The following is an 18,196-nucleotide window of genomic DNA, read 5'->3' as shown; positions in this document are numbered from 1 at the left end:
CTCACTCACCCTTCAGGGCTCAGCTCAGACAAGCCACTCCTGAGCTCCTGACCAAGTCATCCATCCGTCTTGGAATTTACCACCATGATTACAGTGGCAAAGAGGAATGGAACAACCACAACATGGCTCAGAGTCCACACCTTAGAACGATCATGATTCATGCCCTGGCACTGGGCACACGTTCCCTGAGTACATCTGAATCCCCAACAAAGTGAAGGTCTGTCATCGAGGGGGCAGGGGGATGGCTGTTAAGTAGACAACCAACAGTGTCTGCACCCTCTTGCAGGGGTGGAGGGGGGCTATCATGTATTCTGGAAAGTGATGGAATGGGCAGAAGCACGAATGAACTCACCATGTCTCAGGTCTGGACTCACACTGGCCTGATGAGGTTGTGGACTGTGTGAGGTATGATGGAGCCTCATTACTGGACAGCTTTTTTTTAATCCAGGTAAACTGCAGGTCAAATCATGTCCCCTGGGACACACAAAAAACCCACACAGCAAAACCTCCCACCTCAGCAACAAGTGAGGCTTTTTGTCTCATCCTCCGACAGAATCCTGGTAAAGACCAGTACAGAGTCATAGACTAGTGCCATTCAGCTAATCCCTGTATCTGACACCAGTCTGCTTGCTCACCTCCAGCGATGGGATACCCACCAACTCCCATAGAAGCCCATTTCACCTGACCAGACCCCCACCACCGACCCATCATTAAGCCATAAAATCTAATTGGCATATTGTTTAATGGGAACAGAGTTTCAGTTGGGGATGATGAAAAAGTTCTGGAGGTGGATGGTGGTGACGGTTGCCCGTGAATGTACTTAGTGCCACTGAAAGGTACACTTAAAAATGGTTAAAATGGGGCTTCCCTGGTGGCGCAGTGGTTGAGAGTCCGCCTGCCGATGCAGGGGGCACGGGTTCGTGCCCCGGTCCGGGAGGATCCCACGTGCCGCGGAGCGGCTGGGCCCGTGGGCCATGGCAGCTGAGCCTGCGCGTCCGGAGCCTGTTGCTCCGCAACGGGAGAGGCCACAACGGTGAGAGGCCCGCGTACCGCAAAAAAAAAAAAAAAAAAAAAAAAAAAAAAATACACACAAAAAAAATGGTTAAAATGGCCTTTCTGCCCGTGGACGCCGCTGAGTAAGCATCGTTGACGTCTCCCCGCTGCCTCCACTACCGTCATGTCTAAGTCAGAGTCACCCAAAGAGCCCAAACAGCTGAGGAATCTCTTCATCGGAGGTCTGAGCTTTGAAACAACCGATGACAGTCTGAGGAGCCATTGTGAGCAGTGGGGAGCGCTCACAGACTGTGTGGTGATGAGGGATCCAGACACCAGGCGCTCCAGAGGCTTCGGGGTTGCCACATAAGCCACTGTGGAGGAGGTGGATGCGGCCACGAATGCAAGGCCACATACGGTGGATGGAAGAGTTGTGGAACCAGAGAGGGCCGTCTCAAGAGAAGATTCTCAAAGACCTGGTGCCCACTCAACTGTGAAAAAGATTTTTATTGGTGGCATTAAAGAAGACACTGAAGAACATCACCTAAGAGATTATTTTGAACAGTGTGGGAAAATTGAACGGACTGAAATCATGACTGATCGAGGCAGTGGCAAAAAGAGAGGCTTTGCCTTTGTAATCTTTGATGACCATGACTCTGTAGACAAGACTGTCATTCAGAAATACCACACTGTGTATGGCCACAACTGTGAAGTAAGGAAAGCCCTATCTAAGCAAGAGATGGCTAGTGCCTCATCCAGCCAAAGAGGTCGAAGTGGTTCTGGAAACTTTGGTGGTGGTCGTGGAGGAAACTTCAGTGGTCGAGGTGCCTTTGGTGACAGCCGTGGTGGCGGGGGATGTGGTGGCAGTGGAAATGGCTATAATGGATTTGGTAACGATGGAAGCCATTTTGGAGGTAGTGGAAGCTACAATGATTTTGGCAGTTACAACCATCAATCTTCAAATTTTGGACCCATGAAAGGAGGAGACTTAGGAGGCAGAAGTTCTGGCCCCTATGGTGGTGGAGGCCAATACTTTGCCAAACCCTGAAACCAAGGTGGCTATGGCGGTTCCACCAACAGCAGTAGCTACGGCAGTGGCAGAAGGTTTTGATGACTGCCAGGAAACAAAGCTTAGCAGGAGAGGAGAGCCAGAGAAGTGACAGGGAAGCTACAGGTGACAACAGATTTGGGAATTCAGCCAAGCACAGCGCTGGCAGGGCCTCGCTGCTACAAAGAAGACGTGTTTTAGACAATACTCATGTGTACGGGCAAAAAAAACTCGAGGACTGTATTTGTGACTAATTGTATAAAAGTTTATTTTAGTTTCTCTTCTGTGGAAAGTGTAAAGCATTCCAACAAAGAGTTTTAATGTAGAATTTTTATTTTTTTGCACCCATGCTGTTGATTGCTAAATGTAATAGACTGATCGTGACGCTGAATAAATGTGTCTTTTTTTTAAATGTGCTGTGTAAAGTTAGTCTACTCTGAAGCCATTTTGGTAAACTACCCCAACAGTGTGAAGTTAGTATTCCTTCAGAGTGATGCCAGGTTCCATTCAAAATTTATTTACAACCTGCTCTGGTGGAGAAGCTATTGTCTTCCAAAACCTTGGTGTAGTTGAACTGACAGTTACTGCGTTGTGACCTGGAGTTCACCGTGAAGAGGGTCACCCAAGCCAAGTCATGGAGTTTTTTGATTATTAATATGATTGTTGGCACACCCTATGCAATATATCTAAATTGGATTATGGTACCAGATATAGATGGGAATGAAGCTTGTGTATCATCCACTATCATGTGTAATAGATAAACAATTGAATACCCTCTTGAAAAAAAAAAAGGTTAAAATGGTAAATTTTATGTTATGTAGTTTTACCATAATTTAAAAAAAAAAGTGCTCTGGGCTTCAAAACTTACAAGCTTGTGTGGCTTTGAGTACTTTTATTTATTTTTTATTTATTTTTATTAATTTTATTGGAGTATAAGTGCTTTACAGTGTTGTGTTAGTTTCTACTGTACAGCAAGGTGAATCAGCTATACGTATACATATATCCCCTCTCTTTTGGATTTCCTTCTCATTTAGGTCACCACAGAGCACTGAGTGAAGTTCCCTGTGCTAAACAGTAGGTTCTCATTAGTTATCTGTTTTATACTCAGTATCGATAGTGTATAGATGTCAATCCCAATCTCCCAATTCGTCCCACCCACCCACCCCTTCCCCCTTGGTATCCATACGTTTGTTCTCTACATCTGTGTCTCTATTTCTGCTTTGCAAATAAGATCATCTATACCATTTTTTGAGTACTTTAAAAGTAACCATTTAAAGGTTACTCTAAAAACATATATAATTAAGAGTTAAGGGACTTCCCTGGTGGTCCAGTGGTTAAGAATCCACCTTCCAGTGCAGGGGACTCAGGTTCGATCCCTGGTCAGGGAACTAAGATCCCACATGCCGCGGGGCAACTAAGCCCACGTGCCACAACGAGAGGGAAGCCCGTGCGCCGAGACGAAGATCCCACGTGCTGTGACTAAGACCCAGTGCAGCCAAATAAATAATTTTTTTGAAAACAAACAAAAAAATAGTTAAGGCAAACTCTTAGTGCGCCCCATGCTGTTTGATCCTGATTTGCTTTCATTCAGGCCTCGGAAATCTGGGCTCAGTATTTCCACCTTCAAGTCCTGCCGCTGCCCCCCGCAGGGATTACAGTCACCGTGACTCTCCCCTGCTATGAGCCTACTATGTACTAGGCTCTGAGGCTCTGAGGATGTGTCAAGGAATAAGTCAGAGTCCTCATCCTCCCTGACACACAGGGAACAATCAGAATTTTTCTTTACTTTTTGTTAGTAAAAACCTACAGGGCTCCAGTCTCCGTGAAACCTGCAGGGCTGGCCCACAATGATTCATCCTTGAAGACCTCACCTGGGTAGAATGATGACAGTGGCACAGGATGACACCGGTGCCTGAGCACTCAGCACACGGAATGTTTGTTTGGTGCAATGTGTGGCCTCCTGGGAATGTCGGGTGACACATGACAGCGTGGGGATATGTGGAAGGACAGGAGGCAGGAATTGCCATCTCTGAAATCTCATCCCAGATCAACCCCACCTGACCCGCCCAGGAATCACAGACCCACCAAACCATCAGAGAACCGGATGGAGAACAGGAGGGAGTGGAAGACCCAGGTAACCCACAGGGCTCACGCTGGCAGCTCGCGGGCCATGTCAAGTCTTGTAAGGGGATTTTTTTTTTCGATTGAGTTTATTGTCAATGTCCAAAAAAAAAAAAACCTGTGAAATTTCTCATCTCTTTTTAAAATAAATAAATAAAAGAGGGTGTCTTTCACGGCAAGAGCTGGCTGGAGCTGAGTTCCAACTGCTCCCTTTGGACGGGACCCATGGGCCCCTACCCCTTAACTTCCCTTACTCACATTGCCTGCCGGGCCCCCTGGAGGCCTCTGAGGTCAGGATTTCTGATCTAATCCAACATCTCTATCTCACAGAGGAGTCTGATGAAGCCCAGAGGGAGAGTGACTTTCCCCGTAAGTAACTCATCTGGGACGAGAAAGATCTAGAATCTCAGGGGGCCCACCCAGCGTCCACCGCAATCCTCCAAAGAGCCTCCGGAGTGGCTCTGCTGATGGGCAGCAAAGTGGACTTGCCTGTGTGGTGAGGCGAGCAGGTGGCTCATTGGGAAACCTGAGGAGACGGCCAGTCAGGCACCCCGTCCAGCTGCAGACGTGCCCCACTCCAAGGGGACACAGACGAACGAGGCGCGGTCCTCACCCCTCGCCACAATGCCTGTGTCCCCTGGTCTAACCTTGACTCCCTGTTGCCTCACCAGCTCTGGGAGCCCTGGTACTTCATCTGTAAAGTGGGGGTCCTCATCGCGGCAGGCAGAATTGAGGTCCCCTCCCCCGCGTGTGTAGGAAACAGCAGGTGTGCAAGTTGAAAGGCACTTGGGGAGGAACGTGGGAAGGAAGTGCGCTGATGAGGACAGAGAGGAAGGAGAGATGAGGCGGCCGCCACAAGAAGAGGGACCTGGGAAAGAGCAGCGATGGTTACGGGGGCGCCAGTCAGGATGCGCCGGGTGATGCTGAGGTGAGAAACAATCCCTCCTCTCAGCCACTCCACTCTTTTACTCATTTTTTCCCCAGTTTTATTGACATATAATTGACATAGAAGTTTGTATTAGTTTCAGGTGTACAATGAATGCCCACCTTCCCAGGGGCTCTGGGGGAAGATCATGGCTCCAGGCTTAGAGCAGCAACCTCCTCAGATGTCTTTCACATGGTCCACAGCGTGGACTGCGTCCCAGTGTCCCCAAGCCCTGAGTCCTGTGCCTTGCAGAGAATCCTGTGACATTCCAGATTCAGGCCATGCCTTTCCTCCTGTGCGGGGCTCGCTCAAGTTCCAGCTCTTCCCCACCTCTACCTCCCTCCTGCTCACTCACTTCAGGGAGAGGAGAAGGCGGCAGGGGCAGGACCAGGGCACTCATTTCTCAATCATCATAATTATAAAAACATATCCACATGCAACTAGAGAGTGTCATACTAAGCGAAGTAAGTCAGAAAGAGAAAGACAAATACCATACGATACCACTTGTATGTGGAATCTAAAATATGACACAAATGAACCTACCTATGAAACAGAAACAGAATCACCAACATAGAGAACAGACTGGTGGTTGCCAAGGGGGAGGGGGTTGGGGGAGGGCTGGAGTGGAAGGCTGGGGTTAGCAGATGTAAGCTTTTATATATAGGATGGATACACAGCAAGGTCCTACTGTATAGCACAGGGAACTATATTCAATATCCTATGATCGGGACTTCCCTGGTGGTCCAGTGGTTAAGAATCCGCCTTCCAATGTGGGGGACACGGGTTCAATCTCTCATCAGGGAACTAAGATCCCACATGCCACAGGGCAAATGAGCCTGCATGCTGCACCTACGGAGCCTGCACACCACAACTACAGAGCCCACGCGCTCTGGAGCCCATGAGCCACAACTAGAGAGAAACCTGCACAATGCGACAAAGAGCCCGCATGCCACAACTAAGACCCGACACAGCCAAAAATAAATAAATATATTTTAAAAATCATATGATAAACCATAATGGAAAAGAATATTTTTAAAAAGGATGTATATATGTATGTATAACTGAATCACTTTGCTGTACAGCAGAAATTAACACATTGTAAATCAACTGTACTTCAATTTTTAAAATATTAAAACAGAAAAGAAAAGAATAGCTTAGAGGAATGAAGTGATTGAGAAAAAATAGTTGACAAATCACATGGAAAAGCTTCTTTTAAAAACTCTGTTTTTTATATGTCACTTTTTATTAAAAAGAAAATATCAGTTACAAATTTTAAAAAAACATATCCACGGAAATAATTACTTTTTATCAAACAATTATAACAAGCCAGGCACAATGCTAAATATTTGACATGGATAATTTGATTTCACACAAGCTAGGAGGTAGATACTATAATTATCCCCATTTTACAGATAAGAAAACCCAGGCACAGAGACAGTAATAGACTTGACCAGGTCACATGGCTTATTACTAATGGGATTCAAAGCCAGGTCTAGATGTGTTTAACCACCAGGCTTTATAAAGAAGGAATAGCATCGTTTATAAGTCTGTTTCCCTTTGTTTAGTGAGCATCTCCCACTTGACACAAAGGCACTTTTCCTAAAAGTCCTACATAATCAGTCATAGGCTTAATAAAGGCAAATTAAAAATCTGGTAATAAAAAGCATCTAAAATCTGCCGCCAGCTAACTGGATCTCAGTTTCCTTATTTACCTTATGCGGAGGTTTAACATAACCACATAGTATTCTTGCCAAAAATGTTTCACCAGAATCTAATCAGGAGAAAAAAGACAAATCTAGAACATGGGTCATTTTCTTTTTTTCCTTTTTTTCTTTTCTTTTTTTTTTTTGATCTTTATTGGAGTATAATCGCTTTACAATACCGTGTTAGTTTCTGTTGCACAACAAAGGGAATCAGCCATATGCACACACATGTCCCCATATCCCCTCCCTGTTGAGCCTCCCTCCCAACCTCCCTATCCCACCCCTCTAGGTCATCACAAAGCACCGAGCCATCTCCCTGTGCTAGGCTGCTGCTTCCCACCAGCCAACTACTTTACATTCAGTAGTGTATATATGTCGATGCTACTCTCACTTTGCCCCAGCTTCAACCTCCCACCTCCTGTCTTCAAGTCCATTCTCTATGTCTACCTCTTTATTCCTGCCCTGCAACTAGGTTCATCAGTACCATTTTTTTTTTTGTTTAGATTCCATATATATGCGTTAGCATACGGTATTTGTTTTTCTCTTTCTGACTTACTTCACTAAATATGACAGACTCTAGGTCCATCCACCTCACTACAAATAACTCAATTTCGTTTCTTTTTATGGCTGAGTAATATTCCATTGTATATATGTGCCACATCTTCTTTATCCATTCATCTGTCGATGGACATTTAGGTTGCTTCCATGTCCTGGCTATTGTAAATAGTACCACAATGAACATTGTGGTACTTGACTCTTTCTGAATTATGGTTTTCTCAGGGTATATGCCCAGTAGTGGGATTGCTGGGTCATATGGTAGTTCTATTTTTAGTTTTCTAAGGAACCTCCATACTGTTTTCCATAGTGGCTGTATCAATTTACATTCCCACCGACAGTGTAGGAGGGTTCCCTTTTCACCACACCCTTTCCCGCATTTATTGTTTCTAGCTTTTTTGATAATGGCCATTCTGACCAGCGTGAAGTGTTACCTCATTGTAGTTTTGATTTGCATTTCTCTAATAATTAGTGATGTTGAGCATCTTTGCATGTGCTTCTTGGCCATCTGTATGTCTTCCTTGGTGAAATGTCTATTTAGGTCTTCCACCCATTTTTTAACTGGATTGTTTGTTTTTTGGACATTGAGCTCCATGAGCTGTTTGTATGTTTTGGAGATTAATCCTTTGTCTGTTGTTTCACTCACATATATTTTTTCCCATTCTGAGGGTTGTCTTTTTGTCCTGTTTATGGTTTCCTTCCCTGTGCAAAAGCTTTTAAGTTTAGTTAAGTCCCATTTGTTTATTTTTGTTTTTATTTCTGTTACTCTAGGAGGTGGGTCAAAAAAGATCTTCCTGTGGTTTATGTCAAAGAGTGTTTTTCCTATGTTTTCCTCTAAAAGTTTTATAGTGTCTGGTCTTACATTTAAGTCTTTAATCCATTTGGAGTTTATTTTTGTGTATGGTGTTAGGGAGTGTTCTAATTTCATTCTTTTACATGTTGCCAGTTTTCCCAGCACCACTTAGTGAAGAGGCTGTCTTTTCTCCATTGTATGTTCTTACCTCCTTTGTTGTAAATTAGGTACCCATATGTGCATGGGTTTATCTCTGGGCATTCTATCCTGTACCATTGATCTATATTTCTGTTTTTGTGCCAGTACCATACTGTCTTGATTACTGTAGCTTTGTGATATAGTTTGAAGTCAGGAAGCCTGATTCCTCCAACTCCGTTTTTCTTTCTCAAGATGCTTTGGCTATTCGGGGCCTTTTGTGTTTCCATACAAATTGTAAGACTTTTTGTTCTAATTCTGTGAAGAATGCCATGCGTAATTTGATAGGGATTGCATTGAATCTGTAGCTTGCTTTTGGTAGTATAGTCATTTTCACAATATTGATTCTTCCAATCCAAGAACATGGTATATTTCTCCACCTGTTTATGTCATCTTTGATTTCTTTCATCAGTGTTCTATAGTTTTCTGAATACAATTTCACCTCCTTAGGCAGGTTTATTCCTAGGTATTTTATTCTTTTTGTTGCAATGGTAAATGGGAGTATTGTTTTCCTTTTTTAATATTTATTTATTTATTTGGCTATGCCAGGTCTTAGTTGTGGCTCACGGGATCTTCATTGCAGCATGTGGGATCTAGTTCCCTGATCAGGGTTCAAACCTGGGCCCCCTGCAATGGGAGCATGGAGTCAGCCACTGGACCATCAGGAAAGTCCTGAACATGGGACATTTTCAAGGCAACTGACATAAATTTTCAAAACAATTCTTCACAAGTTAATGTCAAAAGATACTGTTAAGGGCTTCCCCGGTGGTGCAGTGGTTGAGAGTCCGCCTACCGATGCAAGGGACACGGGTTCGTGCCCCGGTCCAGGAAGATCCCACATGCCGCGGAGCGGCTAGGCCCGTGAGCCATGGCCGCTGAGCCTGCGCGTCCGGAGCCTGTGCTCTGCAACGGGAGAGGCCACAACAGTGAGAGGCCCGTGTACCACAAAAAAAAAAAAAAAAAAAAAAAAAAGATACTGTTAAAAGATACTAAAAAGACATGACAAGCAAAAGGAAGGTGTGAAACTTGACTGGGTTATGGGGGAGGAAGGTGTCTTTTAAAGAGCTGTTTTGGGGATCCCCTGGGGAAATGGAATGTGGACAGATGGTGAAGGACATCATGGAGTCAGCGGTCACCTTCTTTAGTGTGATGATGATAGCATGAGCCCTTTCTCTCACAGGTGAAGGGTTATGATGTCTGCAATTTACTTCTAAACAGTGCTGAAAAAAAGAATGCAGGCATACCTCTTTTTACTGTGATTGCAGATACTGCATTTTTTTTTACAAATTGAAGGTTTGTGACAACCCTGTGTTGTCAGATGATAGCATTTTGTAGCAGAAAGTATTTTTATTTTTTAACTTTTTAAGTTGAAGTACAGTTGATTTACAATGTTGCGTTAATTTCTGCTTACAGCAAAGGGATTCAGATATATATAGATATATATTCTTTTTTAAAATACTCTTTTCCATTATGGTTTGTCATAGGACATTGAATACAGTAGGACTTTGTTGTTTATCCATCCTATATATAAAAGCTTACATCTGCTAACCCCAACTTCCCACTCCATTCGTCCTCCAACCCCCTCCCCCTTGGCAACCACCTGTCTGTTCTCTATATCTGTGAGTCTGTTTTCTGTTTCATAGATAAGTTCATTTGTGTCATATTTTAGATTCCACATATAAGTGATATCATATGGTATTTGTCTTTCTCTATCTGACTTACTTCACTTAGTATGATAAGGAAAGTATTTTTAAATTAAGGTATATACATTGTTTTTTTAGATATAATGCTATTGCGCACTTAGATTACAGTACAGTACAACTTTGATATGCACTGGGAAAATCAAAAAATTTGTGTGACTCTCTTTATTGCAATCTTGGCTTTATGGCGGTGATCTGGATCCGAACCTGCAAATATCTCCAAGGTCTGCCTATAAAAAAGAAAAGGAGGGAGAGAAACAAAAGCAGCAAAGTGTCATCAGTGTGTGACCTCAGGGACGGGTGTGCTGGTGCTCACCATGCTGTCCCATTCAGCTTTTTGGAAGGTCTGAAATGCTTTCACAATAAAAAGGGAGAAAGGGAGAAGAGGCGAGGAAGGCAGAGTTGGTAAGTCTGGTCTCTCAGGGTCCCTCCAGGTTTTGGAGTCGGGGACCCCATGTTAGTTTGCTAGGGATACCAGGACCAAGTGCCACAGACCGGGTGGCAACACACATTCATTCTCCCAGTTCCGAAGGCTGGAGGTGCAACAGTCAGCAGGGCTGGTTTCTTCTGAGGCCTCTCTCCATGGCTCGCAGATGACCCTTCCTCTGGGCATGCGCCCCGGGGCTCTGTGTATCTCTCCTCCTAGAAGGACACCAGTCACATTGGATTAGGGCCACCCTAAGGGCCTCCTGTTAACTTCATCTCCAAACACAGTCACATTCATATGTTGAAGTTAGGGCTTCAACGTATGAATTCTGGGGGGACACAATTCTGCCTAGAACATTCCCTAAGTGCTACTGAGTCCAAGCTCGTACCACTCACTGCACGACAGGCCAATAAATCAAGAGGCATGGGCTTCCCTGGTGGCACAGTGGTTGAGAGTCCGCCTGCCCATGCAGGGGACACGGGTTCATGCCCCGGTCCAGGAAGATCCCACATGCCGCGGAGCGGCTGCGCCCGTGGGCCATGGCCGCTGAGCCTGCGCATCCAGAGCCTGTGCTCCGCAACGGGAGAGGCCACAACAGCGAGAGAACCGCGTACCGAAAAAAAAAAAAGGCAAGTTGTTGGGGCAAGGAATAGTGACTTTATTCGGAAAGCCAGCTGACCGAGAAGATGGTGGACTAGTGTCCCAAAGAACCATCTTACCCAACATAGAATTCAGGCTTCTTTTGTTCTAAAGCAGTGGGGGCGGGTGTTTGGTTGTTGTAGACTTCGTGTTGTCAGAATCCTTTGTTCTTGCAGCTGTCCAGGTAGGTCAGGTCATGATGTTCCTGGAACCCTCCAACAAGACAAATGTTATTCTCTGTTCTGCAACTTTTTTTTTTTTTTTTTTGCGGTACGCGGGCCTCTCACTGTTGTGGCCTCTCCCATTGCGGAGCACAGGCTCCGGACGCGCAGGCTCAGCGGCCACGGCTCACGGGCCCAGCCGCCCCGCAGCATGTGGGATCTTCCCAGACCGGGGCATGAACCCGTGTCCCCTGCATCGGCAGGCGGACTCTCAACCACTGCGCCACCAGGGAAGCCCTGTTCTGCAAATTTTATCTCTATATGCATGGAAAAGTGTTAGCCCTTTAAAGGTCAGAGCCCTCAGAATGGGCTATCCTGTGTATTTCAGGCTACAGGCAACATTCTTAACTTGCAGCAAAAGCAATAGAATACAAAGGTTCAAGTAAAAGAAACAGAACCAATGTGGAGTTAGGTTCCTTCTTTCCTATTGCATAAGGCTACCTTGAACTTCACCCCATACTCCACAGGGGCACATATCAGCCTTATCAGCCAGTTCTGCTTCCCCTTCTCGCAGAGGCCGAGGCTGAGCTCTGGGCGGGAGGAGGGAGGGAGGAGAGCTCTTCCCCCCCCCCCCGCCCCCGAACACACCACCAAGCTTCTCCTCCATTCCTTATTGCCTCCTCCACCACCGCACTGCATCCCTGCACAACACAGGCACACACAGCACAGGCACACACAGCACATGCACACACAACACATGCACACACTTACACATACCTACAGCCAGCTGCCCAGCCAACTGCTCAGGGCAAAGTCACATACTGAGGTACTGGGGGTGAGGGCTGCCAAGTGAGCTGTGAGAAGGCTCCTCCCTACCCTGGGTGCAGCATCACAGGCCTCTTCCTGGAGCCCCAGAATCCTTTCTCCTTTCCTGAGGGGGTGGGCCCCGGACCCCTCGCTGCCTTCGCTCACAGGACCCCGAGGTGGTCCTTCCCCCAGGCTGTCACTCAAACAAATGAAAACAACCCCCCCCCCGCTTCAATAATAAAAGTCATATTTACTATAGAAAATGTGGGAAATATTCAAAGTTTTAAAAAGCAATAACTTACTTTTACCTATAATTAGGCAAAAGACTCTAGAGGCCTTAAAAATATGTTTATGCTTTGACCCAGTAATTCTGCTCTCAGGTTTCTATGGAAACCCATAGTCAAAAATGCAGGAAACACTTTTTCAAAAAACTTTCTTTTACTGAAGTACAGTTGATGTACAATGTTGTGTTAGTTTCAGGTATACAGCAAAGTGATTCAGTTATACATATATACATATATATTCTTTCTCAGGTTCTTTTCCATTATAGGTTATTGCAAGATGTTGAATATAGTTCCCTGTGCTAGACAGTAGGTCCTTGTTGTTTATCTACTTTATATAAGGAAACACTTTTTGCCTGAAGATGTTCCTTTTGTGGTTATTCACAATGATGTGTAACCCAGTGTGTGCCTCCCTGGTGCCCCAACTTCTTGAATTATGTAGAAACACCCTGTTTTTTAATTTTCAAATACAAAGTCCCCAGCCCCCCCCCACAAGGCACCTCTTGTTGGGGGAGCTCACAGTCCCCCAGGCCACCCCCCTTTGCCCGCATTTCTTGCTTCTGAAGCCTCCATCTCTTCTCAGGGAACCCATTTTTTCATTCCTGCAAAGATCACTGCCTGAGACTTTTGTGAACTGCAGATTTTGACTGAGGGTCTGGGGTGGTGGAGGAGAATTACAGGGCACGCAGCAAAGGGAGCACCTTAAAGTTGAATATTTGCTACCTCTGTCCACAAGCCCAGTGGCCATTCACCACTTTCTCACCCTAAGCCTCAGTGTAGCAGCTGGGCTGTATTCTTCCTTCCGTGGACTGACTTTCCAGCTTCAGCTGAAGGACCCTGTCTCAGAAGCCCCTCCCCCTTCACCCTTTCTCCACCCTTTCTCCTTCTGTTTCACCTTCTCCTTTCAGACCTTGTGGGGTGGGTGTGAGGCAGCAAAGTGTGTTCCAAAATCAAAAAGGCACATCTCTGATGTGAATTATGCCCCTCCCCTGCTATATGAAATCCACTGAGGTTATTTTAGTTTGTTTGTTTTAAATACTCATCTTCCCCTTTTGATAGAAAAAAAGGAAAAGAAAAGAAAAAGCAACCCAAAGGTTAAACATAGGGGCTGGCCACTTAGGTATATTATATGTTGAATGAATATATATGTCCACTTAGTGGATTTTTGTGCAGCCTTTGAAATGATGCTTACAAGGGGCTTGTGATATTTGAGGAAAATGGTTAAGTAAAAGGGGAAAAAAAGGCACAAAATAGACATGATCACAACATATAGAATTTGCAAAGAAAAAGGCTGTAAAGAAAGACACCTATTTCTTAAGCTGTGCTCACTGTTTCTTACATATCATTTTGTATACTTACTCCTTTGTGAGTATGACACACTTTTTCATTTTTTCAATTAAAAAAATGCTAGCATAGTAACACTGATTGTCTGCAAGTGTGAGATTACAGATTTCACTGTTGCAACTAGCCATGCAGTACTTTCATAACTGGTGGGTAAATCAGATTATTTTAAAAATTTATCTAAGCTTCAAGGATGATAATAGACCATGGACTGTCATTAAGTGAAGGGAGCTTATCTTGTCCCTCAGGTATTTTTGTTGTTGTTAATTTCTTTTTCTTTAATTAATTAATTAATTTTTGGCTGCATTGGGTCTTCGTTGCCGCACGCGGGCTTTCTCTGGTTGCGGTGAGCGGGGGCTACTCTTCGTTGAGGTGCACATGCTTCTCATTGCTGTGGCTTCTCTTGTTGCAGAGCGTGGGCTCTAGGCACGTGGGCTTCAGTAGTTGTGGCTCGCGGGTTCTAGAGCGCAGGCTCAGTAGTTGTGGTGCACGGGCTTAGTTGCTCCGCGGCATGTGGGATCTTCCCCGACCAGGAATCAAACCCGTGTCCCCTGCATTGGCAGGTGAATTCTTAACCACTGGCCACCAGGTAAGTCCCTGTCCCTCAGTTTTTAGATGGGGAAACTGAAGTCTCAGAGAGACAACCAAGTATTTATTGAATCAGGCAGAAGGAAATCGCTGATCACTCGGCTGGGCCAACCACCTTCGAGGCGCTGCAGCAGTTCCCACACTGCTGAGGCAATGAGGGGCGGTGTCACTCGCTCCAGGTCATTTGTTAAGGTGCCCTGTGAACGTCTGCCATTCCAGAGCTCATGTAAGCCTCCCAACAGCCCTGCACGGTTGGCCCTGGTGTTAAACGGCTGTTGGCTCTCAGAAAAGTGAGGAGTTGGGGAGGACTCGGCGGTCAAGGCCGGCACGCTGTCCCCTTCCTGAGGACTGCTTGGGCGCCAGCGCACGTGGCCGGGCTCCGCCTGCCCTGCTGAGTAATCATTTCCCAGCACGTACAGCTGAGTCACGATCCCCTGCGGCTTTTCGCTGAGTCACGGTCCTGAGATCTGTTTTCGCTGAGTCACTGTTCCAGCTGCTCCCGGTTTAATTTCTCTGGGCAAAATCCCCGCTGCCGGGCGGGGGGAGGCGGTGACTCCCTGGATCCCGCACGTCCCCTCGGACAGCGGAGTCCAGCAAGGCAAGCCCTGCTCTCCTCCTTCCCTTCCCCTCCTCCCCAGCCTGCTGTCCTCGCCTCATCCCTGTTTTAGGGAACGAACATTTCTTGGCGGCCAGGCGCAGTGCTGGAGGCTTCACACTGCAGATTGCAGAGCCCAGTGGGGTGGGCGTGATGATTCTCTTTAGGAGATGGGGATCTAGTCAAAGGCAGGGTCGTCTGGGAAACAGCCAGTCCGGAGCATCCCCAAACGACACAGTCATGAAACAGAGGCTGCAGAGGGCAAAGAAGCAGGACGACTAAATGCAATGCTGCATCTGGGTTAGAACCTGGACTGAGGGAAAGGGCTATAAAGGACCTTTGAGGGCAATTGGTGAGATTTGCATATAGGCTTTATATAATGATTTGTATAAAAGTCAAATTTCCTGATGTTTATACTTGTACTGCAGGTTACGAGAGACAGTCTTCCAGATATAATACATACTAAATGAGCCAGGAAAAATTTATTTAAAATAAATATATATTATATGGGGACTTCCCTGGTAGTCCAATGGTTAAGACTCTGCAGTCCCAACGCAGGGGACATGGGTTCCATCCCTGGTCAAGGAACTAAGATGCTGCACACCGTGTAGTGTGGCCAAATAAAATTAAAAATATTTTAATTAAAAAATAACGAATAAATAAATATATATTATATGAAAAAGAGTATGTATATATATAAAAAATCAAGAGAGAGACAGGATGAATGATAAAACAAATGTGACCAAATGCTAACCCAACAACTGGTGAATCTAGGTGAAAACACAGGAATTCTCTGTATTATTCCTGCAACTTCTGCATATTTGGAATTATTTCAAAGATTACTTTTTGAGAAAAAAATAAAGATGAGGAATCTGATATTCAAAACTCCCAACTGAGAGCAAGGTTTGTCAGACGTTAGTGACCCCACCCTACTCAGAACCATCCAGAGACTTCTAGATAGGAAGAAGGCTCTGGGGGATCCTGAAAGGGCAACTGGATGCCCCTTTCTGACCAAACACCACCTAACACTCATTACAGGCTTCCTGTGCCAGGCCCGGCTCTGAGCTTCCCACAGATATTAAACTGATTTAATCCTCACCACATCCCCTTGAGCTGATGCAATTATGTCTCACTCGTTTTGTCAGACAACGAAATAAAAGCTTAGTGGGGTTGAAGTATACACATGAGGTAAGTCATGAATCCCAGATTTGACGGCAGTCCTTTTGCTTAGGGTTCATTGTTTTGACCAGTCTACACTACCTACAAGTGCTATGATCAGATTGAACCAGGTCCAACCAGGTCTTGGAGCCATAGTCAGCCTCCATATTGGCCCAGCTCTCCAGCCATCTAAGCTCCCAAACACTGGACTGCTGCCTGGTCTCGCCATAGGTCTTCAGCCCCTGGACCTGTGCTAATGGAGGCTAGGCAGTGTTCGAGGAAGGTACTGGTCCTTCTCCATCCCTCACTGCCTTAGGCCCAGCTCAGTGTTGTAGAACTTCAGCATGCTTTAGAGCCAGACACACCTGGCCTCAAGTCCTAGGTGAGCTGTGTGACCATCGGCAGGAGATTTAACCCTGCTAAGCTTCATTCATTTAATACATACTGATTTCTTGCCTTGTGCCAGGCTCTGGGCATAGAAGTGACACGGTCCTTACTGTCTTCAAGGAGCTCACGGTCAGGATGGGGGCAACTGGGACACAGGGACCTCAGTGGAGGGACCCCATAAGGCGAAGGGGAGAACGTCAGCAAAGTCTGGGCTGAGTTACAGCTTTATTGAGATGTAACTGACATACAATAAACTCTACGTATTTAAAGTATGCAAACTGATGAATTTTGACATATATATACCACGAAACTATCTCCACAATCAAGATAAAGAGCTTGTTCATCATTCCCAAAAGTTTCCTCATGGTCCTTCGTAATCCCCGTCTCCAATGAGATAACCACTGATCTGGTTATATTAGTTTGCATTTCCTGAAACTTTATATAGTTCTATATACATTTCCTATATAATTTATATGAATGGAATTATACAGTAAGTACTCTTTTGCGGGGGGCCTGGCTTCTTTCACTCAGCATAATCATTTTGACGCTCATTCACGTTGTGTGGGTCAATGGTTCATTCCGTTTCATTGCTGAGTAACCAGAGTATGTTCACAGCACAATTCGTTTATCCATTCACCTGTTGATGGGTTGTTTCCAGTTTGAGACTTTTGCAAATAAAGCCACTGTGATCATTCATGTACAAGTGTGAACATATGCTTTCATTTCTTGTAGGCAAATAGGTACCTAGGCGTGGAATCACTGGGGTGTACGGTAGGTGTATGTTTAGCCTCTTAAGAAATTGCCAGACCGTTTTCCAAAATGGCTGTACTGTAGGGGAGGAAAAAACCTTTTTCCTCTACCCTCCTAGGTTCCCAGCTGGGGGCCCTGGAAATTAAGCCGATGAAAGATAAATTAGGGACTTCCCTGGTGGCGCAGTGGTTAAGACTCCGAGCTCCTAATGCAGGGGGCCCGGGTTCGATCGTTGGTCAGGGAACTAGATCCCACATGCATGCCACAGCTAAGAGTTCGCATGCTACAACTAAAGAGTCACATGCTGCAACTAAGGAGCTGACGAGCCGCGACTAAGACCCGGTGCAACCAAATTAATTAACTAATTTTTAAAAAGAAATTAATAAGAGAGAATCAGAGTGTATTAACACACACAGCGTACATCCACATGGGAGGAACACAGCGCTGAGTAACTCAAAAGAGTGGTCAGAACTGGGGCTTATGTAGCATCTTAGAATAAATGTGTAGACAGGTGACAAGAAAAAGGAAAAAGAGTTTAGGCTTTGGGGGGCAGCAAGCTGGGGGAGGGTAAATATATGGGGGGAACTAATGGAAGATAAGGGTTAATTTGGCAAGGTGTGTTATGCCGATTCCTCTGAGTGCCATCCCTGGGCTAAGAGTCTGGAGTTGTCTAAGCCTGCTTTGAAGCAAGTAAGGGGGAAAGCAGAGAATGGTTTGCTAACATTTGCTCTTTCTCAGTTGTCTTCAGCTCAAAATAACCCTCATACCAAAGTGGTAGTTTGGGGGGTGTCACACTTGGCCTCCTGCGAGTACCATTTTATGTTCCCACCAGCAATAAATGAGTGTTCTCGTTGCTCTGCATTCTCAGCAGCAGGAAGAACCAGCTTTTAATGTTAGCCATTAGGATAGGTGGGTAGTGATGTCTCATACCAGTTTTAATTTGCATTTCCCTAACGACCTATGAACTTGAATATCTTTTCATGTGTTTAGTTAGCATTCACATATCTTCTCTGGTAAATTGTCTGTTCA

General features: G+C 45.4%; 1 pseudogene; it reads left to right on the top strand.

Annotated features, from left to right (window-relative positions):
- Positions 1-1,146: 1,146 nt before the first annotated feature.
- Positions 1,147-2,227, top strand: LOC132529000 (heterogeneous nuclear ribonucleoprotein A1-like; annotated as a pseudogene).
- Positions 2,228-18,196: the final 15,969 nt, after the last annotated feature.

The sequence above is a fragment of the Lagenorhynchus albirostris genome, chromosome 11, assembly GCF_949774975.1.
Source record: "Lagenorhynchus albirostris chromosome 11, mLagAlb1.1, whole genome shotgun sequence".
In the NCBI taxonomy this organism is placed as follows: Eukaryota; Metazoa; Chordata; class Mammalia; order Artiodactyla; family Delphinidae; genus Lagenorhynchus; species Lagenorhynchus albirostris.
This window is presented reverse-complemented; position numbering and strand designations above follow the sequence as displayed.